This window comes from Talpa occidentalis, unplaced genomic scaffold (genome assembly GCF_014898055.3).
Source record: "Talpa occidentalis isolate TD23 unplaced genomic scaffold, MPIMG_talOcc4v2.1, whole genome shotgun sequence".
Taxonomy (NCBI): domain Eukaryota; kingdom Metazoa; phylum Chordata; class Mammalia; order Eulipotyphla; family Talpidae; genus Talpa; species Talpa occidentalis.
In genome coordinates, this window is record NW_026555331.1 from 102,227,443 (window position 1) to 102,254,013 (window position 26,571).

Below are 26,571 nucleotides of genomic sequence, written 5' to 3' on the forward strand. Positions count from 1 at the left end.
AGATTTGCCCAATGCCATGTAACCACTAAACCATGTAGCTGGTTCTCCAGGTCTACCCTGTGTCTGCCTTGACACTCAATACAGTACACTCAAAATTTTCATCTAGTTCAATATAACTCACACAAGAGAAACAATTCATGGGCAAAATTCTACAACATTCCTAAGTCTGAGTATAACATCAACCCTAAGGAGAATACAGCTCTTTAAGTTCCAGGATTCCCTGGCTCTAAGAATATGCAACCATCTGGTGAATCTATGGATGAGAGAGGACCATCAGAGTTCCCCACCAATCCCCTTTTCCCTCTTCCACCTGACCTAAAATAACTCTGGGCTTCTTGAAACATAGTATTTCCTTAAATGATGATAGATTAAAACCTTCAATTGAGCAGTTTTGCTTCATCACTGGTAATTGCACTGGTAACCCATTTACAGTTGGATTCCCAATATCCAACCATTTATCAACTCTGCCAGGGAATTAGCCCATATCTTTCCAAATGAAGCAACCCTTTCTTTCAGGGATAATTATACCAACAGGTTCTAATTTCCTGTTCCAGCAGGAAAGGTTGCTCAGCATTTGGGTGTAAATGTTTTTTATTAAAATATTGCATGAATGATGAATTATGGCCAGATTTTCAATCTTCATCCTGAATAGGAGTTTATTAATTAGCACTTGTTATTATTCTCAGTATGAAAGTCAAATAGATGATCAGAAAAAGGATTAGGCATATTAGAAGCAGACAGATTACTTCACTGATTAAGTAGTTCTTAGCCAAGGAAGGAAGCTCACTTTAAATAGAAACTGCAGATTTATATTCACTACCTATTTCAGGACTGGCACAGTGGATACTCAAATGTTGGCTGAATGAATGAATGAATAGAAGAAAAGAAAATGCCAAGTCACTTTAGAACAAGAAACAAATCTCCATTTAATAAAAGGCAGTGCCATCCAGCACCCTATTAAAGGTTCAATGACATGAAAGAACAAGTTGAAGCAAGCATCCCAGGGTAACTCAGGTTACAAAATGTTAAACAAAACAGTTCCTGCAGAATGTAATCTCATGCTAATTAACATAACAACGGTGACAGGCAATTTGAAGCTCTTCCTCAAGTCACTGGAATGGACCTTAGAACACACTTCTAAAGGCTTTGAGTAACACTGGACATAGTAGTCCTAATGAAATCACATCAAGTTTTTTATCAGTCAAGATCTTTTTCTTCCTTTTTCATGATATTCCAGTCTTCTGCCTTCTCCAAGAACTACAGTTTTTATGTAGGAAAAGTAACTATGATGTCCAAACACATAACTCAAGCCAAAACACTATCCTGAGCCTGAGGAATCATCTGAATACACTTTAGGCACTGAAAAGTGTTTCTAGTCAAACACATCGGAAGTTTCGATTTTTTTTTTTTTTTGCAAATTACAAGATCTTTAAACATGAAGCTCTTATTTATTCTCTGTACCTATAGAAGCAGTTATTTTTAATCCTTTTTCCATAAGGATGTCAAAATTAGTCATAAGGCATCAAACCAAAATAGTTTGAAAAGTTCCACATAATTATGAAAGTCATTATAGTTATTCATATACCAAGAATCATTTATACTACTTGAGTTTATACAAACACATCCACTAGAGACCGATTTAACCTGGGCACTTCTGCTTTATGAGAAATATTTAGACAAATAGCACTCCAACCATACAAATAGCATTCCAACCATACTATTCAGTGTTGCCTGGGCAATTCTCTTACATAGAGCAGAAAGGGGGGGGTCAAAAAGGCAAGTTTTATAATCTTTTCACCTCCTGTAAATAAACTTAGGTTCTGTCCAAATAGAACAGTAAAAAGAATTTAAAACTTGAACCCTAAGAAACAAAATAGAACTTTGCACTTACACACTATCTTTAATTTCAAAACTGGACATTTTTAGCAAGAACAAGAAATATCATCCTGGGTCTCATAAATGATCCCATTGGCCAACTGTTCCTACCAGTGACACTAAATTAATGGGATATTTATCCCATCCTATGGCATAGGTTTAGGATAGAGTGGAGGTTAAAGCAATTGGGCAGACAGGGAGAATGTAATCACCCCCACCATAATCATGACTTCAAAGATCCATAATTTCCCCTGACCACTAGATGTTGCATGAGAACAGGGATTTTATTTTGTTCACTGCTGTGTATACCTACAGCACTTACGCCTGGTACATAAGAGGCTCCCAACAAACTGTTTTTTAATTAACACATTGTTAGAGCTTTGTCATTCATGAATTTGCTTAAAGCTAGTAGCAGATTAATTTACTAGTTAGTTCCCCACCTTAATGAGACTGGGTGCCACTGTGTCATTCAGAGATTTGTTTATTCCCCTAACAAAATAATTCAGCACCTATAAGGTATTGGTAATTTTTCTGGTGCAGGGACATAGTGGTGGATAAGACAGAGTTCCTGCCCTCATGGGGCTTCCATTCCAGTGATTCTCCCTAGCTGCTGCAAGGAGGACAACAGGCTCTTGGAGTGGAAAGGAGAAACAGAGGCCAGTTAGGACGGTAGCACAGAGCAAAGGTGAGATGCTGGTGCATAGGCCAGAGAGGAGCTGGTGAAAGGGATTGAAGTCAGGATATATTTTGTACATTTAGAGACTGATGGAAATAATCTAGTAGATGGGGATATTATACAGGAAGATATTATACAGGAAGGAGGGGATAACCATAAACAAAGTCTTTAAATAAGTAAGGGAGTTTGGGCATACATGCACAGGTGGATGGCCTCAGATTGGCACATGGAAAATGATCCACATGAATGAAGACAGTTTCCTTAGTACCTAAGTCTTATTTTAACAAAACCTATAGTTGACAGCTTAAACTCATTCTTTTCCCAAATGTAATACATGTCAATGTATTCAGAAATTTTAGAAAATACAGAAAAGTATTTTAAAATGCACATTAATAGCATCTTCAATTCCACCATATATGACTAACAATTATTAACTTTTGTTGTTTCATCCCTGAATATTTTCTGGTCACCTATGTAATTTATTTTGGCATTGGGTTCCTATTGTACATGCAATTTCACATTCTGCTTTTCTCAGAAGCTTTTTCCCCATTTTGCACTCATCCAATTCTTGGTTTAATGGAAAAACTCACTCTGTCAAAAAGAATTGTGTTTTGAGTTTTTGCTCTGCCATGGGCCACTTTGCAACTGCATAAGTGCCTTCACTAGTCTGACCTGCAAGAAAGCTCTAATCAACTTGAGGGGACAGGAGAGCTGTCTGGTTCCTACCATTCTGGAATGGAGAGTCAGTCTCCATCACCAGCACCTCTTCTTTCTGCCTCATTCAAGTTCCCATGCTACAAAATCTTCCTGGGTTTGGTTTAAAGATGCTTCTAGACAAGCGTTCTCTTTCCATGGAGTAGACTCTTAGACTGGTAAATGCCTCTTTTCTCTACCTGTATGCACTTCTTCCGACAAAGCTGTTCCTGATCACCTGATTTTCCATTAATATATCTTTAATTACTCTGACACTTTTTCTATCTGATCCTCAGGTGCATTATACTACCAAAGTCTGCCTCCTCTCTCTCCTCCTCCTTCATAAACATTCTATATTTCTTTTCATATATGAGCCACATTATCTCTCCCCACCCCAGATCTCTTTTATCACCTCTGCCACTTCTCTCTAATTCATTCCACAAACCGAAACTGGGCTACATTTCATTCTTCAAACACTCAAGCACCCTCCTGCCCCTGGGCCTTTGCACTTGCTGCTTCCTCTACTTGGACCATTCTTTCCCTACACATTGTATAGTCTGTGTTTCATCTCTTTACTCAGGTCTCCACTCAAACATCATCTTAGCATAGAGGCCTTTGACCAGTCTATGGAAAATCAGGTAACACCACCTGGTCTCTTGTCCTCGCTAACCTTTTTACCCTTTTTGAATATTCTCCATGGCACTTAATATCACCTGGCATATATATTTATTTGTTCACTGCTATGTATAATGCAAATTTTTGTAATTTTTGTTACACAAATTTCATGAGGGCAGGGCTTTGTTCAAGGTTGTATCCCTAATGTCCACAAGGAGCCTGGCACATCAGTAGGGAGTCAGTAAATATCTACCTTTGAAAGGGTAGATGTCTTTGAATATCTTTGGAAATATAAATGTGCCCCTTTCAACACATCCACTGCCATCTAGCTTAGTCACTGTGACCGCACAGATCTTTTCAAACTGGCTTTTGGTCTTGTTGAGAAAATCCTGCATTCATAACCATGAGATCAAGCTATTTCCAACTACCTCTGCATACCAACTGCTTGTACCATCTGCGTGATTTCTACTTCATACTCTAGATCACTAACAAAAATGTCCACTTCTACCACACTTTGAGTCGATCTCCATGGAAAATACTCCCAACTCTTCCCAGGATGACAGTGATCCACAGTCAACATCCAAGTGTGAACTTAGCGCTGACTCCCAAGAAAACACTTGTAATGTGAAGACACTTGTCATGTAAAAGCATTAATAAAACTACTGTGTGATAAATTCTGTAAAACTTATCCCAAGGTAATTCCTGGCTCAGTCTCCAGAGCTCCAACTGGCTCCCTGTTAACCAGCTCTTTTCATTTTGAGATATTCACACATCTGCCTTTTGTCCTTTTAATAAAATGTAATAAATGAAGCTATTTATTAAACAATACACTGGATTTTTCAAATCTAATATGAGTCACTGAAAGATTTTGTGCAAATCGCTAAAATACCTGAGTCTCAGCTTTCTCGTTTATAAAACAGGAATAAAACTGCTTTAGTTATCTGTCCATTGTGAAGACTGAAAAGAGGGAATACACCAGAAAATACCTTGTAAACCTAACAGACTACATAAAAACAACAGACTGCAACTAAAAGTCATGTGTGATCTCATTTTCTATTTGGCGGCAAGGAAGAGGTGGCAATTTGCCTTATTTTGAAAGGTAACATTCACAAGGTTGAAAATTCAACAGTGGCAAAAGACTCGGGGTAAAAGGTTAATTCCTCTCCACCTACCACCCAATTCTCCTCAGGAAAGAACAAATGTAATCGACTTCACATCTATTTTTCACAGATACATGTGCATGTCCCCCCAGTATGTTCATAATTCACTGTTTTTTTACACCTTCTCTTTTCCAGTTTAATGCTGTATCTTGGAGAAGGTTTCATGTTAATCTGTAACTTGAGAAGGAGCATCTCCATTCTTTTCACAGCTGCACAGGGAGTCACTGAATGTTGAGACTTTGATTTATTTAGTCATTCTCCACACTTGGGGTACTTGCCATCTTTTAAGTTATGGTCTTTAGCCATATAAAAGCACAAGCACAGCATGTATACACATGAGCTCATACACGAAGCACATTTATAAGGCATTTTAGATAAGGCGCATTTTTCAAAGAGAATTGTTAGGTCAAAGATATACACATTTTCAATTTGGAAAAGATTACCAGATTATCCTCCATAGCAGTTTATAGAAATTTATTTATTCTCTTCTCAGAGAATAAATGGAAATTATTTCACCACACATTTGTCAATATAATCCCTGTCAAACATTGTTGTTAAATCTCAGGACAGTGGAAAATTACAGCATCTCCATGTGCTGTAATTTTTTTTTTCTAAGGCATTTTTTGGCCCTTTTTTTTTGACTGGTAGTCTCTCTTTGAACATCAAAAAAAAATATTTTACTCCACTTAACTTTCTTTCTCTACATGCCTCTGCACATTGTATGATCAGCTGCTCTGAGCTATTTGCTATTCCCCAAATGAGGCACATTTAGGGAAATGCCCATTCCTTCCACCTCAGTCACAAAATTTTTGAGTCGAATTCAAAGACATTTCACTGTCTATGAAACGTTGTATTCCTCCTCTAGGAGTGATTCCTTCCTTCCTCTGGATGCCTAGAACACACTTTCAGAGCTTTATAATAGTATCATTTCATCCTGCCATGTACATATAAGAGCTACTAAAAATTCAAGACCAAATTTTCCATCTTAGCAGTCCTTATGGCATCAAAAACATTGACTTAATTAATGCTGCATGCTAAGGCTGAATTAGAAATAAAGACTGCAAATTTCTAATTGCATATATGTTCCAAAACTTCCAAAACACTGTTGTATATCTAGTGATGGTGCTAATAAAATAAAGTGAAGATTGGGAGCCTTGTTCTTTGACCTAGGTGATTCACATCACAATTTAATAAATGCTGATAAATTTTTCTTCCAAGTTTTTATTTACTTTTTTTTTTTAACTGAAATCTTGGCTGTGACTTCAGTGACTAAAGAACAAAACTATGGGGCCTCCCTCGTGGCGCAAGGGGTTAAGATGCAAACGATGAAGCAATCTGCAGCCTCTGCAGCCGAGTTCAATCCCCCGGCTGCCAGGGAGCTATCCACATGGCGCAGCAGACCTCTCCTGACTTGCCCGCTGCTCCCCTCAGCAGTGTGTTTCAGTCAGTCTGCCTGTACTGTTCCCCACTCTGTCTCTGGTGAATCCTCTCACCTCCCACACCTCTGGCCTGTGCCCCAGCTCTTATATGCATAAAATAAATCTTAAAAAAAAAAAAAAACTATGACCAAATTTTTTTTAAAGCAAAAAGTAATGTCCAGTAAACCCATGAAAAGAGATCAACTTCTTTATAATTAAGGAAATACAATGTAAAAACCACAAGATATCATTAGACATCCAACAGAATAGTTCACATGAAAAAGACTAAAAATTTCAATGCGAATGTTTATCAATTAGAACTCTTACCTGCTGCTAGAGAAGATATAAATTGGTGCATACATTTTGGAAAGCTGATTGGGAGCATCTACTATAGCAACATATATGCCAATCCTATGATCTGGAAATTCTACTCCTTGACATGTACTTGACAAAAATGCATATGTCGTTTATTAAAAGTCGTGCACAAAAATATCTGCATCAGCCCTAATCTTAACGGACTAAAATGGGAAAATCCCAAATGTTTATATATAGAATGGATAAATAAATTTGGGCATATCCATAAATTGAAATTCTAACAGCAATGGGAATGAACATACCGTAATTTCACATCACAGTATGAGTGACTCTCAGACCCAATGGTGTCTGTGATTCCATTTATGTAAATTACAAAAGCAGATAAAGCTAATCTGATGGGGTTACAAATGAGGAGACTCCTTTGAGGTTGGCATAAGACTGGGGTTATACAAGGATGCGTCTAAGGTGCTGATAATATTCTGTTTCTTAATCTGAATACTGATGCATTCATTTCTAAATGTATGTTTTGTATACTTTTCTGCATATATGTTACACTTCAATAAAAAAGCATACTTCAAATAAAAGAAAAGCAATAGGCTAACCTGTCAAAAGAGAATATATTCACTTTAAAACACCTTTCATGACTAAATGTTTTTAAATTGTCATGGTGATTACCAGACACTTGCAAATCCAATTGACATGCACTAGTTTGACCCAAGAGCTTACTACTAAAAAAGAAATCCCAGAGAAACAATTTTCTACTTCTGAAGCAATGAAGAAGGCACCAAATGGTATTCAGAATTTTTTGATTAAGAAAAAAAACAAGGTGACCAGAGGACAACAGCTATAGGAAATAGGCAAAGATTGCAGAAAAAATGAAGAGAAAACCTCCTTAAAATAGCACCGAAATAGCAATTACTCTTAAATGAGCCTTCTGTTGAGCTACTAAGAAAAAAAAAACAACTATTTATTCCAATGCAGATATGTGCCTTAGCACCCAGCTTCCCTCCCAATATTATTTTAACACAATGCACAACAAAGACGAGAGTTCCATGGGAGTAGTAATTAATGGCAAATGCAGGTGTCTGAATAGAGGGAAACCAAGGGAAATGAAACACAAATCCTTCCACCTCATTAATCTTCTAAAAATATTCTCAAAATACAAAGACATGCAATGCCCTGTTTGTGTAGTACATAAATGAATGAGAAACCTAATCAAAATGGTTTTTGTAAATCTTGGCCACAGCCTGGATACGAATATTTTGGAGATTAAAAAAAGGAGAGATATTGAAGGCAGTGAACAAGTCAAGCAGTGCTTCAAAGAAACATAGGAAAAGGACAAAATAAAAATCAATGTATAGCAAACTCAATTATCTGTGCTAATGGAGACAGGTTTAAAAAAAAAAAAATCCTTGCTATTACACTGTAAAAAACAGAAACAACAGGCACTCCAGGATGGATGAACAGACCCAACACTTACCCTCTTCTGAACTTGGCATTAATTCATTTTTAGTTCGATCCTAGTAAGATCAAGAGGAATGCAAAAGGAAAGATCTGAAGTCTAGGCAACCACCAAAGGGAGGTGACTTTGCAACTAAACTTTAACTCCTGTTGTGAAAGGAGATACCCAAAAAAGATGATCAACTGAAATTCACAGATAATTCATCATGCTGGTCAATGTACAAAACGGTTTTGCATAGAAACATCAAGGAGGTAGCACAGCCAAAAAGAACAAAGAAAAGAGATGGGGATGTTGTAAAGGTTTTAATTATCTCCCTTGATTTTACCTAGTCCACCTTCAGGCAAAGGAGCTAATAAGCGATGAGATTTGCAGAAGACAGGTAGTGACCCAGAAAACAAGAGAGAGATTTGATAATCAAACTTTCAAATAAATATATTTAAAATCTGAAACTAATAATTCTTGGTTACCATTAATATTAAAAAAAAAAAAAGTTTCTCCCCTTACAGAAGGAAGGATTAGAATTAGCCACTAATGAATGATCTGAGCATTGAGACAATGGGGTCTCCCTGGTGGCGAAAGGGGTTAAGACAGCACTATGAAGCAATCTGCAGCCACTGCAGCATGAGTTTGATCCCTGGCCAGGGAGCTGACCCACATGGGGCAGCAGACCTATCTTGTCATGCCCACACTGCTCCCCTCAGCAGTGTATTTCAGTCAATCTGCCTATTCTGTTCCCCACTGTGTCTCTGGTGAATCCTCTCACCCCCCACACCTCTGGCCTGTACCCCAGTTCTTGTATGCATAAATAAATAAATCTTTAAAAAAAAAGACAATGGAAAATTGGAAGATTGTTTCCTTTTCCAAATAGTAAAGCATATTTATTAAAGGCATCTATGCTGACCATTCAGCCAAAATCTGTCAGAATTTGTCTAAAACTGACTTGGTTAAACAGCTTCAAAGAGAGAATCACTATGATCAGCCACGACTAGCTGAAATTAGTCTTGAAATTAGCAATAGGAATGGCAAGAAGAGTATTTGCTGAGCCTAACAAGCCCAGCAGTCAGTTTAGTACATTAATCAAGGAATGACTAAGAGTTCCCTGGAGAAGAATTTACAAGTCTACAAAATAAATGAGTAGCTTGAAAAGAACTTAAAAAAAAAAACAAACAAAGTACAGGATAGCATCAGAGCTGAGCATTTACTCATTCATCAAGCATTTATCCTGTGTTCACAACACAGACATCCATTACTTTTGTCTGTCCAGCCAACTCATCCTTCTTGTACCTCAACACGTTATTTTTGGTATGTTTCCTAATGACACACAGGCAACAAACCTAAGGCAACACTAGGCTAGAGAAAGACTGAGCTGAAAACCTAATTAGGGTGAAACTTCACACTATGTCTGTATACACATATATTTACAAGATTGAAGGATGACTGCTGGTGAAGACACAGTGACTCTCCAGCAGAGGCAGGTGTGTGTAACTCATGAGAAAGAATAATACTTTTCTGCATAACTCACAGAGACATCACATACACAAAAACATATGCAAATAATCGTTTCTTCACCCACTGCCTTTATCTTTATTCCTCATCTACAGCCCTTGAGGAAACACAACCTCCAACTTATAATTTACTGACAGATAAAAAGGAAGAAGATAAATAATATATTACCACATAGGCAAATTCGTTTGAGTCAAAAAAAAAATTGTGAGTGAATGTGAACTAGCCATCACAGTTCCTATTTGCACACAGACGCTGGGAATATCTGTTCACTGGACATCTCCATGACCCACCACAAAGTTCTGTGAAAGTCTGTCCTGTCTCCTTCCACCCTTCCTCACCATCAATGGATATACAGTAAGTGCTCCATTAATACAACATTTCACTTTTGCGTTGAACTGATTAAAGCACACTCCCCAGCTCAAGAACATTTTGTGACTCTCCATTCACTAGAGAAGGGAGCAGTGGGCACCACCTTCAAGTCCCCAGGAATTTCTTTTCTCCACCACATCAGAGCACCCCCTTTAGATCTTTCTTCATCACTACCCTCTGCCTGAAATGTGTTGATGTCTACAATCTCACACTTTTCAAGCTATTCCTATCCCTCCCAGAAGCTCTCTCCTGGTTTATTCCTTGGAATTACTCTCCCTCATTCACCAGCAATCATGGAAATAATACCCACCCCATAGAGCGGCTGTGATAATTAAATAAGTGGTTTTCTTTCCAAAAGTACCTAGAATAGTGCCTTGCTTTTCACGATAATTCATAAAAGTAGCTTACAATTATTATCAGTATATGACCCTCCTCTCTTTGTGACTAGTTAACCCTCCGCTACCTGCCTCTTGGCTGCAGTTCCACATGCATCCTTTCTCTCCTCGGACCTGCAGCTCTCTTGCAAACCCCTTTGACAGTCCTAATTTCAACTAAACTGCTGTCTCCCCAGAAGAAATGATCAGTTCTGTTGTCTCTCAGAGTTGCTTGCTGGATATTTTCAGGCACTTTAAGTGCAAATGTTCAAAACCAAAAACATTCTTCTTTCCTAAGATCTATTCCTATTTCCACTTTGCCTTGCTAATCATCAGACACCTTAAATAACACAGTCACCTATACCTGAAACTCTGGAATTTTTTTTTGTTTGTTTTAACATTTATTTGATAATAAAGTAAAACATGTAACTTGGGAAAAATTACACAAATTGTACACATTCTGTACAATGTCACAGAACAAAAATCTGCCACCCCAAGGAGTTCACAAGGCTGGGTAGAGGTTGCTTTTTTTTTTTTTTTTAAAGATCTATTTATTTATACAAGAACTGGGGTACAGGTCAGAGGCGCAGGAGGGTGAGAGAATTCACCAGAGACAGAGCGGAGAACAGAACAGGCAGACTGACTGAAATACACTGCTGAGGGGAGCAGCGGGCAAGACAGAGGAGGTCTGCCACGCCATATTGCTTTTAATATTTACATGTAAACTACTCTCATAAAGGCATCTCCCTGGAAGACCTAATCTCCTTATCTCTTTTCAAGGCAGAAGGCAGATCTTAATCTGTGTATCTCTGTCTACTGTGCCGACTCCAAAAAACTCCCTAACTGACCTTCCCACCCTACCCGCCCAATCTCTCCTTTCTTAGCTAAGGCATTTAAGATGGCATCTAAAGCCACATGGTTACTCAAACAGACTGGGTCTCTCCCATGTATACAGAAGATACACAGATTACGATTAAAACTTTTTGGCTTTTTTCTCTCATCAACCTGTCTGATTATTTGCCAACCTAAAAGAACCCATAGGAGTATAGGAAGACGTCTTTGTACCACTACAGAGGCGATCTCATGCATGTCCTTTTAACACCCATTCTCCTTTTCTTGGGGATTTTGAAGCTACCAGATTCTTGTGTGGATACAACAGATATTTTATATTATACAAAGGGGTTACTAGTAAATTTTTATCAACCAACTCTCTAGATAAACAAAAGCAAAAAAAAAAAAGGCCCTAATTTGTTCCATGATGTAATTGCAAACCACCAACTCAAAGTCATTGACCAAGGAGATGGGGAAAGATATTTATAATTGATTTTTTTAAGATTTATTTATTTATTTATACAAGTACTGGGTACAGTCAGAAGCATGGGAGGGTGAGAGAATTCACCAGAGCCAGAGCAGGAAACAGAACAGGCAGACTGACAAAACACACTGTTGAGGGGAGCAGCTGGTGCTGCAGGAGAGGTCTGCGCGCCATGTGGGACCCTCACCGGTGGCCGGGGATCAAACCGGCACTGCAGAGGCTGCAGGCAGCCTCGCAGCCCAGCGCTCAACCGCTGTGCACCAGGGGAGGCCCTAAAATTGATTCTTATAAGCCAGTGTGAGCTGGCTACAGTCCACCACTATTGTGTGTGTCTGTGTGTATATACATAAATATATACATGCTTATGTACATATACCTACAAATATATGTGTATATATTTTTATTCAAATAGAAGCATATTATGCATATATGGACTGTATGCCATAAACCTGCTTTCTACATCTTGTTTCTTGTCAAACTAACAATACAGTTCAGAGATTGTTGCTAGTCAGTAGCTGTAGTGCTACCTCATTTTTAAGTACTCCGTTACTTATAAACAGTCCATCAGTTCCTACTGATGGACAATTACGTTATTGGCAATCTTATATTAAGTCAAACATTGCAATAAATAACTTTGCACATACATTATTGTTGTATTTGCATATCTGAAGGATAAAATTCACAAAATTGCCACTGTTGGTTCAAAGAGTGCATGCATTTGCAATTTTGACAGATAATGCCAATGGTTCTCTACAGAGGTAGACCCAATTTACACTTCCAACTACTGTGTATAAATACCTGTTTACTCAAACCTCTGCCAATAGTGTTATCCCATTTTGTTGTATTTGCCAATCTGATAAGTAAAAAATAGAATCACACTGAGGTTTTAATTTGCATTTTTTATGAGCAATGTTAAAAGTTTTCATGTGTTTAAAAGTCATTTGTATGCAGTTTTGTAAGCTATATTTTGCCTCTAGAGTAATTGGTATTGGTTCTCATATCAGGCTGCCAAAAAGTGCCAAAGTGCTATACTAATTGTTTTGAATTAAAGAAATAATCAATGAATAAATGACAACCTAAACCTCCATTTTTACTAAAAGCAGGATTCTTCTCTCCTCTTCTCTGTTCCCCTAAACGCAGGAAACTAATCTCTTTGTGACGAGTACTCTCCTCTACCAAGAGCGAAGGACATATTAATCTCTACAAAGATTTCAGGATCTGTTTCTGCTTATTAAATTAATCATCCAAATCAAGGCTTTCAAGGATGTCTTTGTCATGTTCTTCACACACTTACTGCTTCTTTGTCTAAAACCTCTATGAACTGGCTGCTCTGGTCACTCATGAGGTCCCATATTTATAATGGCACCTCCAGGTGCATGAAATTTTTCTTTTTCTCTTATTAATCTGCCCTATGTCAATTTAATTATTTTTGCGACTGTAAGGACCTAGAGGAAGTTTAGCTTCCTTTCCATCACTGGTCTTTCTTTTATTGATTTGTTGTTTATACATTGGTGAAATTACACTTTTTGTGACATGCAATGCAATTGTTTTTTCCAAATGTATTGATTGCTTTTTGACATAGTTTAAAAATTTTTGGCCCTACAAAAATCATATGTAATCAAATGACTTTTGTTTTATAGTTTCTGTATTTTGTCATACCTCGACAGGGTTTCCCATTTCCATTATTATTAAAATGTCAGTCTATACTTTTTCCTAGTTGTATAAAAGTTTTCATCCATATGGAATTTATTTTGGTGGAAGGTGTGACATCAGGCTCCAACTTTGTTGTTTCACTTGATTATCTCCCATGGAATTACCTTTACCTTCTTCCTCAATCCTGTCTTAGTTCTTAATGGCTGGTATTTTAACTTTCCACTACTTCTGTGTTGTCTTTCCTTTCCTCTCTCACTGTGGCCAGCCTTGTTTAGCTCTCATGTCCCTAGGCCTTACTCTTAGTCTCTGACCTTCTTTATCGCCACTAGAACACTTTCACTGTGACAGCTCCCACTTTGTCACCTTCTTGCTCATAGAATCCTTACTATGAGATTCAGTTCCACCCCAAGTGAGCCCCAATCTCCCTTTCCATCTCTATATTCTGTCATTGTTCCTATTAAAACAGTCCATGCCATCAAATGAAAGACTCCATTATTCCTTAAAATGTTAATCTTAGGGTCTCCTTGGTGGTGCAAGGGCTTAAGTCTCAGCACTATGAAGCTATCAACACCCCTGAAAGATAGTTCGATCCCGGCCAGGGAGATGACCCACATGGCACAGCAGACTTCTATCTCACCCACTGCACCCCTCAGGAGTGTATTTCAGTCAATCCACCTGTTCTGCTCCCCTTTCTGTCTCTGGTGAATCCTCTCAGATACCACTCCCCCTCAACTCTGGACTACACCCCAGCTCTTGTGTACATAAATAAACAAAATAATGTTAGTCTTAGTTCATCCCACATTCTCTGCCTAGAATGTCTTTTCTCTCTAGCCCTCTTTCCTTTATCTCAATCCTATGTGTCCTTCAAGGCGTGGCTCAAATACCCAGTTCTCTGTTCACAGTCTCCCATAGCTTTTTCTTGGCTCGTAGAGCATTTCAGCACCTCGTTTATATCAAGTACCTCATCCCTACATGCCTCTCACAATTGGGTTATGATACCTGTCTCCCAGATGGAATGAATGTTCTTTGAGGGCTGGGTCTATAGCTAATTAAGTTTTACATGCTTCCTACTTCTAAGTACTTCTTCTTCTGTGACGTTTCCTCTACTGAGAAATATTTTTTTTAATAAAATGACAATGTTTAGGCCAGTGATTCTCAAACTTTGGTGTGCTTCAGAGTCACCCGGCAAGCTTGTAACAAAAGCAGTTCTCCAACCTGAGAGTTTCATATTCAGTAGGTCTGGGATGGGGTCTTGGAATTCCCATTTCTAGCAAGTTCCCAGGTGATGTCACAATATAGCTTCTCCTAGAACCAAACTTTCAAAACTGCCTCAGACCATACTTGAAACCTCATATTGAAAGTTTTCCTCTCCTGTAGGAAGAAATCTTTTCAAGTTGGGGAAGTCATTTAGATATTCATCTTATATACTCAGTTCAGCCTAGAAATGCAGTGAGAGGCCAAAGGCCACAAAGGAGAAGCTTTTGGGATTAGATCCTGTGACTCCCAGACCATTATTCTCCATCATGCTGCGAGCTCTCTGGTCGAAGGCTTGGCAGTAGAGGCAGAACGACCCACTGCATCTCAGTTCTGTCACTTACTCTGTGACCATGGGTCAATTACTTAACCTTCTCTAAACCATTATCAGGGGTTCTTTAAGTGAAAGCAACAGAAACCAATCTGGCAAATGAAACCAAAGAGGTACTGGAAAATTATCAAAGAACTAAGGGGAGGCAGGAAAAGTAAGAAACGCTGATACAGCTTTATGGCACAGGAAGCCAGACCACGGCAATGCTTCTGGTCAGAACACACTCCACGACCGCTGGCATTGTAATCAGAGTCCAGCAAGAGGCAGCTGACTGGCCTGGCCCATGGGGCCATCCAGGCTGGAAGAGAATGGGTTCTAAAGGCAAAGAGTGATTCCTCAAAGGCAAATGGAGATGGGTCAATGGATGTTGGACAACCAAAGAGCAAGTAACTGTTCTAGCCTCTGTTTAGTTACTGGCACATTGGAATGATAATAGGTACCTCGTGAGTTATTGGACAACTGAACGAACTATTAGAGTTAAGCAATTAGCCTGGCACTGAGTAAGTGCTCCCCTGTTATTATTGTTATTATTTTTATTTTATTTACAATTATCAACATCACCTTTAAAGGTAGGAGGTTCCCTATTCCCTAATGACTCCAACAAGCTCCAAAAGATGCTTCAATCAATTCTAGACTCACCAGAAAATTGCTTGAAGGAAATGTGAACCTGTGAGAAAAACCCAAGTGGATCTTCCCTATATCCTTTAAGCCTTCAAATATCCTGACCTCACTTCGCCTTAGATTCTAGACAACTGAGTTGCACTACAGCTGGAGTCAGCAAGTTATTTTAAGCTGCTTTCATGGTTGTGCTGGAGAAAAAGTTGTTAGATCACTTGCAAAAGTGATAAAATTCAACTTTGTATTAGATTCCCATTAGGAAATAAACAAACCTGTGTGTAGCATCATAGAAAGCATTCAGAACCTCAGAAGAAGAGTTTAACCCTTCTTCCTACTTCAGGTGCACCAGGCCTCCCCTGATGGGCAGAAAGACACAAAAGGGACAGGACTTATAGCCTCTCATCCTCCTCTGAGGATTCCCCAGCCACATTCTCCTTCCTCCTCCTCCCAACCGCCAGCAGCCTGAATCATGACCTACAGAAAAAAGGAGCTTTTCTCTCCAGGGTCCCAATTAAAATCCAGACTCATTCTCTTTGTACCACAAATCCCCATATAATTACTGAGTTTTCCATGACTGTTTAACATCTAGATCACCTTCTAAACTCTAGACTCCTTGACAGGAAGCTCCATACCTGTCTAATGTCTACTCCCTAATGTCCCCTATACCCCCCTGGAGCCTGGCATATAGTCTGTGTACGATAAATATGGACCAAATGTGCAAGCAAATACCACATACATGCTCTCAGGAGGTTTTATCTTCAGGTTTAATAATGTTTGAGATAAACACTATTAAATAAAAATTTAGGTTTTGCTTCTTAACATTTCACCACAAATGATTTGGGGAAGAATATTTGGTTTAGAAGGCTAAAATTATAACTTTAAATTTCTTGTGAATATTTGATATCAAGACAGAAAACAAATATGGGAATCTTTAACAGCATACATTTTTTTTTTTTTTTTTTTTTAAAGTAACAAATGTATGCTTGCTTTTACTTTCAATCTTTATGATAAAACTTCCCATTTAATATATACTATCAATGCAGGTCCTTGATTTTATTTTATTTTTTTTTTTTTAAATATTAAATTTTATTTTTATATTCCCCCATACAATTGCAAACGCCCAATTCTGACACCAATCCTTTCCCCCCCCGCCCCCCAAAAAGTGTCTCTGGTTCATAGTTTTTTGTTGACTTTGATTTTCACTTTCTTATATTCATTTTCCTGGTCCCTTATTTAAGTTTTCTAGATTCCTGCTATGAGTGAGACCATCCGGTATTTTTCTTTTTCTTTTTGGCTTATTTCACTGAGCATGATCCCTTCCAGTGCCATCCATGTTGCTGCAAATTGCATGTGTTTATCTTTTTTGAATGCTGAGTAATATTCCATGGTATATATGTACCACATCTTCTTGATCCAGTCATCTATTTTTGGGCATTTGGGTTGTTTCCAAAGCTTAGCTATTGTAAACAGTGCTGCTATAAACATAGGAGTGCAGGTGCTCTTTGGAATTGATGTTTCTGTGTCCTTTGGGTAAATACCTAGGAGTGGAATTGCTGGATCATATGGAAGCTCTATGTTTAGTAGGTCCAGAAATCTCCACACAGCTCTCCATAGTGGTTGGACCAGTTTGCACTCCCACCAACAGTGCACAAGAGTTCCTTTTTCTCCACATCCTCGCCAACATTTGTTGTTGCTAGTTTTTTTAATATGTGCCATTCTCACTGGTGTGAGATGGTATCTCATGGTAGTTTTGATTTGCATTTCCCTGATTACAAGTGATGTTGAACATTTTTTCATATGTCTGTTGGCCATTTGCATTTCCTCTTCAGAGAAGTTTCTTTTTAGCTCTTCTGCCCATTTTTTGACTGGATTATTTTCTTTGTTGTTGCTGAGTCTCATCAGCTCTTTGCAGATTTTTGTGATCAGTCCTTTATCATTAGTGTTGGGTGCAAAAATGTTCTCCCAGTTGGTGGGGTTTCTCTTTGTTTTTGTTATTGTCTCTTTTGCTGTGCAGAAGCTCTTTAATTTGATGTAGTCCCAGCTGTTTATCTTTGTCTTCACTATCACTGCTTTGGGTGATGTGTCTGTAAAGATGTCTTTGATGTGCAAATCCCGTAGTGTTTCGCCTATATTTCCTTCTATGTATTTTATGGTTTCAGGTCTTATGTCTAGTTCTTTAATCCATTTTGAGTTGATTTTTGTGTATGGTGTGAGGTAGTGGTCAAGCTTCATTCTTTTGCATGTAGCGACCCAGTTTTCCCAGCACCATTTATTGAACAAACTTTCTTTGCTCCAATGCATAGTCTTTGCTCCTTTGTCAAAGATTAGTTGACCATAAATCTGTGGGTTTATTTCTGGATTTTCTATTCGATTCCATTGGTCTGTATGTCTGTTCTTGTTCCAATACCATGCAGTTTTGATGATTATGGCTTTGTAGTATAGTTTGAAGTCTGGGAGTGTGATGCCTCCATTTCCTTCTTTTTTTTCAGTAGAGCTTTGGCTATTCGGGGTTTTGGTGATTCCATATGAATTTCATCAATAATTGTTCTATTTCTTTGAAGAATGCCATTGAGATTTTGATTGGAATAGCATTGAATCTGTATATTGCTTTTGGTAGGATGGCCATTTTAATAATGTTTATTCTTCCAATCCATGAGCAGGGGATGTCTTTCCATTTCTTTGTGTCTTCTTCTATTTCTTTTAACAGTGTTTTATAGTTTTCTTTGTATAGGTCCTTTACCACTTTTGTTAGATTTATTCCCAAATATTTGATTTTTTTTGTTTCGATAATAAAAGGGGTGGTTTTTTTGATTTCTTCTTCTTCAGATTTATTGTTTGTGTATAGGAAGGCTACTGACTTTTGCGTGTTGATTTAGTATCCTGCCACTTTACTGAATTGATTGATGAGTTGAATTAGTTTTTCTGTGGAGATTTTGGGGTTCTCTATGTATATTATCATATCATCTGCAAATAGTGATAGTTTGACTTCTTCTTTTCCTATTTGGATTCCTTGGATGTCTTTCTCTTGTCTTATTGCTCTGGCTAGGACTTCCAGTATTATATTGAAAAGCAGTGGTGAGAGTGGACATCCTTGTCTTGTTCCAGATCTTAATGGAATTGCTTTCAGCTTTTCACCATTGAGAATGATACTGGCTGTTGGCTTCTCATAGATGGCCTTTATGATGTTGAGGTATGTTCCTTGTATCCCAAGAATTTCAAGGGCTTTTATCATGAATGGGTGTTGCACTTTGTCGAAAGCTTTCTCAGCATCTATTGATATTATCATATGGTTTTTATATTTCTTTTTGTTGATGTGTTGGATAACGTTGATTGATTTTCGGATGTTAAACCATCCTTGTGCCCCTGGAATGAATCCAACTTGGTCGTGGTGAATTATCTTATGGATACATTGTTGGATTCTGATAGCTAAAATTTTATTGAGGATTTTTGCATCAGTGTTCATTAGGGAGATTGGCCTATAGTTTTCCTTTTTTGTGTTGTCCTTATTCGGTTTTGGTATTAGTGTAATATTGGCTTCATAGAACGTGTTTGGTATTGTCCCTTCCTTCTCAATTTTTTGGAAGAGTTTGTGAAGGATAGGCACTAATTCGTCTCTGAATGTTTGGTAGAATTCATTTGTAAATCCATCAGGCCCTGGGCTTTTGTTTTTGGGGAGGTTTTTAATTACCATTTCAATTTCGCTGCTTGTAATTGGTCTGTTTAGGTGTTCTATTTCTTCTTTATCTAGCTTTGGGTGATTGTAGAGTTGTAGGAATTTGTCCATCTCCTCTAGATTGTTGAACTTGTTTCCATATAACTGTTCATAGTAGTTACTGATTATTCTTTTGATTTCTGCTGTGTCTGTTGTGATTTCTCCTCTTTCATTTATGATTCTGTGTATTTGTGCTTTCTCCCTTTTTTCCTTTGTGAGCCTGGCTAGGGGTTTGTCTATTTTATTGATTTTTTCAAAGAACCAGCTCTTGGTTTCATTGATCTTTTGGATTGTTTTTTTAGTTTCAATTTCATTTATTTCTGCTTTGGTTTTTATTATTTCTTTTCTTCTACTGGTTCTGGGTTTTTTTTGTTGTTCTTTTTCTAGATCTTTGAGCTTCGAGATTAGGTTGTTTCTTTGAGTTCTTTCTTGTTTTTTGATGTGAGCTTCTATTGCTATATATTTTCCTCTTATTACTGCTTTTGCTGCATCCCATACATTTAGGATATTGGTGTCCTCCTTGTCATTCAATTCAAAGAATTTTTTTAATTTCTTCTTTGATCTCCTCGTTAGTCCAGTGGTCTTCCAGTAGTGTGGCTTTTAATCTCCATGAGGTAGGATAGTTCCTTGCCTTCTTTTTATGATTTATTTCTAGTTTGATGCCTTCGTGGTCAGAAAAGATGGTTGGTATGATTTCAATCTTGGTGTATCTGTTGATGTTTGTCTTGTGCCCCAGTATGTGATCGATCCTGGAGAATGATCCATGTGCGCTTGAGAAAAATGTGTACTCCGTTTTTTTTGTGTTTAGTGTTCTATAGATGTCTGTTAAGCCCAAATGCTCTAGGTCCTTATTTAGAGCTTTAGTTTCTTTACTTATTTTTTGTCTTGTTGATCTATCCATTGTTGATAGTGGTGTGTTGAAGTCTCCCACTACATAACACAGCATACATTTTAATACACAAATGATGAAGTGTTATACTGAGAAAGGTGTATGATCCATGGATACACAACATTTAAAAATAGATTGTAATATTTTAACCATAGAGAATAAACAAAATAATAAACTTGATTTTATACTGACAGTCATAGATCCTCTAATGATTCCCCTGTTGGGCTGCTCATTGTAATTTAATTCTGTTCTGCTTTTACATGCAAGCTGTGTTTCCATCCAGGTCCACTCAAACAAGATCTCAGAAATCACAGAGAAGAAAATAATCTTCTAGGGTCATTGTGTAATGATCCCCTCCCCTAACCCCATACACACACACAAACACACACACACACAAACACCCTTCCTCCCCTTCACAAAACTGAGTGTATTACCTCAGTAGCTAGTATTTTGCAAGAAAACACAGACATCTAGATAGCAACATATTTTTCATATAAAGATATTTTATATGAAAGCCATTTGCTTCTCAGTTTTAAACCTGCATATTATTATTATATTTCTTGTTTTTATTTAAGAGTCATAAGCCATTTATATTCCATGGGTCTTGGGGAGTCTAGAAAGAATATTCTCACACCCAAACAAACAGATTTAGGCAGAGTGATTATAAAGCAAATCTAGGGAAAATTCAATTTAGGGTATAAACAATGTGACTAAGAACAATAAAATCACTGTAATTTCTATATTTTCCAAGATGAAGGAAATATTTCACCAACTTTGGAATGAAAGAATCAGAAAAATAACTTACAGAACAATTTTTCTACTCCCTCATGCTGCTATTCCATTTAGTTTTAAAATTTTCTTGTAGATGAGATAAGCCTAGGAATGTCACTAGAAGACTACAGCCTGTCTGCTCAACAGATATTCTCCAATCTTTCCACATAAGAGGAAGACCCTGTAGAAATATGTTTAATGATGTCAACATACCAGGAGTTATTCTTCAGTAAGCTGTTTTATTCATTCAAATATTTATCATACGTCTCTTGTACCAGGCACGGTTCTAGCCCCAAAGCAAAATCAACAAGACTCAAAGGAACTTCTGATTTAGTTCCTGACTGCATAGTAGGATCACTCAGGTGAGCTGTAAGAAAAAAGACCAGCTCTATCAATTTGTCAAGTGGATAAATAAAACATTCCATATATACACAGTAGATTGTCATTAGGCAGTAAGAGGGAATTAAGTACCAATTCATACTACAACAGGAATAAGCTTGAGTATATCATGTTATGTAGAAGAAGCCAGACACAAAAGGTCCTATACTACATGATTCCATTGATATGAAATGGCCAGAAGAAATAAAATCCAAACAGTTTAAAGTAGATCAGTGGCTAGAGGGTAAGGAAGGAGACTGCTTCCCTCCCCTGTTTTTTTTTTTTAAATTTCATTTATTTTTGCATAGAAGAACTGGGGTGTAAGCCAGAGGTGCTGGGGGGGGGGCGTTGAGAGGATTCATCAGAGACAGAGTGGGGAGCAAAACAGGTGGATCTATTGAAATACACTGCTGAGGGGAACAGCGGGGGAGGCAGGAGAGGCCTGCTGAGCCATGTGTGGGTTAGCTCCTTGGTGAGGGATCAAACTCAGGCCCTAGCAGTGATAGCACTGAGACCTTAACCCGCAGGCCACCAGGGAGGTCCTCCCTCCTTTAACCACAGAGAGTCTTTTGGGGAATGATGAAATGACCTAAAATTAAGTGTGATGATGGTTGTACAATACGAATGTACTAAAAACTATATACTTTAAATGGGTGAATTATATGATATGTGAATTATCTCTCAATACAGCTATTATAAAAAGAACTGATAAAGTTTGTTATATTTGCACATCAGAATACTATTCAGCAATTACATATAATGAGAAAATTCTTTTAAAAAATAAAATTTCATTTCAACAAGTCTTGAAAATACAAATGTGAAGCATTTTCCTTTTTACAAATCAATACAAACATTATGAAAATTCTGAAATGATCAATAAAGACATTTAAATCAGGGTGCTCTGAGTACTAATTAAAGAAAATGGAAATTATTTAATAAATAAATGATAACAAAGTAAAACTATTAAATAAAATTTATATAAATACATAAATAATTTATATAAATATACATATATATATATAAAAATTTCCAGTGACCAACCCTCCTTCCTCGGGGGGTAGGGCCTAGGTAGGGAACATTTTTTAAAAGATCCTGAAGTAGATTCTAATGTAAACCAAACGAGTCAGTGGTTTAGGGAGTCAGTCACATGACCCAACAGTTGAAAGCAGCACAACAGTTCCCTGTAAAAGGGAGGCACAGAGTGCCCAAAAGTGTTCATCTTCAACTTTGCAGGTGGCAGAGGAAGACTTGCTACAAGCGCTATCAGGCTGAAATGTGATGAATGAGTGGGAATTAACCAGGTACAATCTGGGTGGGGAGGAAAACATATTAAGGAGGAGAGAGGATTATGCAAAAACTAGGTGGCCAGAACATGCTATGCATGGCCCTGGGGATACAGGCGGGGGGTGAATTGAGTGGAGCCCATACAGCAAAGTGATGAGCAATGAGCTATGAGCCTGAGCTGATTCATAGAAGATCCAGTAAATCAGGTTACAACTTTGAAATCATCACTAATCAATCAAATATTGACAAAAAATTAGTTTAAATTCCATAACAGTGCTAATATATTTTAATAACAGCAGCATTACCATATATATGAAAAAGCAGTGCATATGAAAGGCAAGCTATTTATTCTACAGACAATGTCTGTTATGTGTATGAATTTTATATCTCCTGGCAATATCTCCATGACCCAACAGTGAGAAACACCAGGATGGTGCCTTCCATGGATTTAAATAACTAGGATTTCTACTATTTTATCAAAAACTGATGATGGCAATGAAGTGCTATGATCAAAAAAGTAGAAAGTAAAATGTCACATTTTAATTTATTTTCTCATGGAATACTCTAACAGAATATATCCAGATAGTATGTCATATTCTCTTTTTAACTGCGCACCTGCTATGGATAGGATATGTGCCTAGTGATGTGAGGGACAGAATACATACTAGCCCTGCCTTCAAGGTGTTTACAATCTGGTGGGAGAAACAATACATTTAAATATATCACCTGGCCAAGAGGTATATGTATGGGAAATGGAGGACGTGAAAGGAACAAAGTGCTGAAGAAAAGAAAGAAACCAATATGCTCAGTGGTCAGAAACCAAGCCTGGCTATGTTTGATGGGGTTTTTGTTTGTTTTAAGGCCCTGAGACTGAGTTCAGAGAGATTATTCTGGCAGAAGTGCTTCATGGTTTCAGCCTTGAGAGATTTGGATTTTCACAGGAAAAGACAATGAAAGAGCTTTCAGGCAAAAGGAAAAGACAAAATGCTTTACTGATAAGTGGAGTTCAGACTGCCAGTGCACAGAGTAATGACTGACGAGCAGATGGTAGACACTAAGCCCAGGTTGCCAGGTCTGACATTAGGCTGGGGCATCTACACTTAAACAGGTAGAAAGGAGACCTGGGTTTGAGTTTCAGCTCCACCTTATATTTGTTGTGAAGTTAACTTTTCCTAGCCTTTTCTGAAAATTGAGCACAGAATAACAATGCTAGTTTTGGTGTTGCCTGAGAATTAAAAGCAATAACTCAAGGCAGCACTTAAAACAATACCTGGCACAAAAGGTTCAGCAGCTACTGGGGTTTCATTCACTTGACTGTGTTCCTCGCCAAGTCTTCTTACAAGCCTTTCAGGATTAAAAGATTCCTGGCCAAAAAAACAAAAGCAGAATCGCCCCACTGCCCAATAGATTAGAATGAAAACTGGTAATAAAATCAGGTACAATTCCAAGAGGAGACATTGGAGAAGAACCAGGCTTTGTCTACAAGAAGTATCACACATGAGGTGCCACACATATTTATGCGGCATTAAGATCAATAGTATCTTACCATATACCACTGAAAGCATCACTATTATTTGGACATGTTTTCTCTTTGTATGCTTCTGTACCTAGCAGATTGGCTCAGTAATATGTGAGATCTTTGTTTGAAAAAAAGAAGAAGAATTTTCCTGACTATGTCTATGACATAAATGCCAGATGAGAAAGGAAAGTTCTCCTGAACTACGAAGGGATAGTTCAGGAAGGGATAGATGTATAAGGCTTTGGGAGAGAAAGACGAGCTGGGACGAGCATAAAGGTGGTCTGGACAGTAGTAACTGGGAAGTCAAGAAGGAAGTTTCCAGAGAAGAGGGCTAGAAAGGCAGTAAATGAGATGAATATACGAAAGAAATTTGCAGGGAATGGCAAACAAGTCTCAGTTACGCTCCAGGAAAGCTCCACAACAGCCTCCATCTTCCTTAGGACCCTACACCTTCTTCATTTCTGTGGGCATTCAAGGGTGTAAGGGTTATCCCTGGAGTATTGAAGTGAAATTAACAAGCAAGAAAAGACAGTACTGCCAAGAAGAGCATTAAAAATAAAGGTGTGGATTATCCAAACCTGCAGACAGGGAAAAACCTTATGTTACTCCCCAAAACTGGAATGGAGGCAGATTAAAATGATCTTTAATTTCCTCCCATCCCCTATTGCACCAGTAGCCCTTCAGGTGGTAACCCACCCCTCTTCTCCAACTTCTCCGCACTCTCACTTTCATGACAAGAGTGCAAAGAGTTGAAATGTAGTTATTTTAATAAAAAGCTGTTGCAGCAGCTTTGGAAGTTGATAATAGTTTCTAACTATCCACACCTATGGGAACAAATAGACTCGCTGGCTTTCCAGAACTTTAAGAGGCATAAAGTATTACGTGTTCAGAGTTCATTGAGCATGGTGAATAGTATTTCTCTTTAAATTTAGGTGAAAGTTATTTAAATTTAGATTAAAGGAGAATTTCCTTTCCTCCTATATTAGAACTTCCTCATCTACCAGACCCACAAACCATAAACTCAACCACAAAAATCAATGGCAGTTAAGAATTTCAACAATGCGAAACCCAGTAAAATTAGATGTTTGACACTGGCAGCAGAAAGTTTATAGACCAGCTCCAGAAAGTTCTAATATATCATCAACTCTATTATGAGTTAACAGCTAATTAAAAGAAGCAGAACACATATCACTGTAGTGGAAGATGATATATAGGTTTAGAACCTAAAAGGCTAATAGTAAAACCTATCTTAGCAATTTACTATTGACCCCATCCAGGTTTCTGAAGTAGATCTCAGCTTCCTCATCTGTAAAATGGAAACAACCTTACAGTAGTGCTTTTCAAGATGAAGATTAAATGAGATGATACAGTCAATGCAACCTGGTACTACCTAGTATACAACAGAACTATTGTGGTAGTGGAAACCACATCTTTAGTTTCTTGGAAGCAGCTCAGCACAATAGAGAGAAAATGAGCTAGAATTCTAGTTCTTCAAGGATAATCTTGGGAAAACTGATTTACCTGTTGAAGCCTCAAAGACCCATTTGATTAGAGACACCTAACTAATAAGACTAGTGCAAAGTTTAATGAGTTAATCTATACAAAGCTCCCAGTATGTATCCTGTTCAAAATAAATAGAAAAATCAACAGTATTTATTTGTTGATTCTCCCAAAGGAAAACAAAAGGATAACTGAACATGCAAAACAAAACCTGTGGTAAAATCACAATTCCCGTATTTTTCATTCATTCATTCCATAAATTTTTCTTGTGCACAAACAGTTGTGGCAAGCACAGTTTTTGACACTAGGATGGAGAGCACAGTAAGACAGATCAAGTGTCTGCTTCCCTGGAACTTCCATTCTAACGGCGGAAGGCAGACAGAAAACAGCTCAAAAAGACAATTTCAGAGAGAGAATGAGTGCTAGGATAATTCTGAAACAAGATGGTGTGCTAGCAAGGTGCAGGAGGGGAAGGTCATTTAGTTCGGGTGCATTTCAGCTCAGGCCTGCCTGACTGGACTCCTTTGGCCAGAAGGGGGACCTCACCTCGTAAGATGCTCGTGGGTATAGTGTGGAAAATGGGATGTCAGACTCACACTTTTACCCGTCTGTGAAAGGATCTCTTTTGCAGCTGCATGTTAATATATTTCTAAATGTCCCCATCTGGTACTTAAAATCTGAGGGTCAGTGCAACAACTGGTAGCGGCAAGGGGCCAGAGAGGTGGGGGAGACTCTCAGATGCTCCTCAGATCAATTCCCAGACACATCCGGAGCAACAAATTCACAGCTCCCCTAGCTCGGAGTCCCGACTAAGGAAACTGGTAGTTTGTAAGACGGAAAGGAGAGAGTACAAGTGTGCAGAAAGTGACCGGTAAATTGCATTA

At 38.0% G+C, this 26,571-nt stretch overlaps 1 protein-coding gene and 1 pseudogene across 6 annotated transcripts in view; one reads left to right on the forward strand and one right to left on the reverse strand.

Moving 5' to 3' along the window:
• OSBPL3 (oxysterol binding protein like 3) overlaps window positions 1-26,571 on the reverse strand; it is a 183,740-nt gene that overhangs the window by 154,984 nt on the left and 2,185 nt on the right. The window contains exon 2 of one of the 6 annotated variants that reach the window (XM_054692427.1): window positions 21,220-21,373. The exons of the other annotated variants lie outside the window; for them this stretch is intronic. The gene's annotated coding sequence lies outside the window, so the exon portion shown is untranslated. The remainder of the gene's footprint in view (window positions 1-21,219; window positions 21,374-26,571) is intronic. 6 annotated transcript variants of the gene reach the window in all.
• LOC119250190 (60S ribosomal protein L39-like) lies at window positions 23,698-26,562 on the forward strand (annotated as a pseudogene).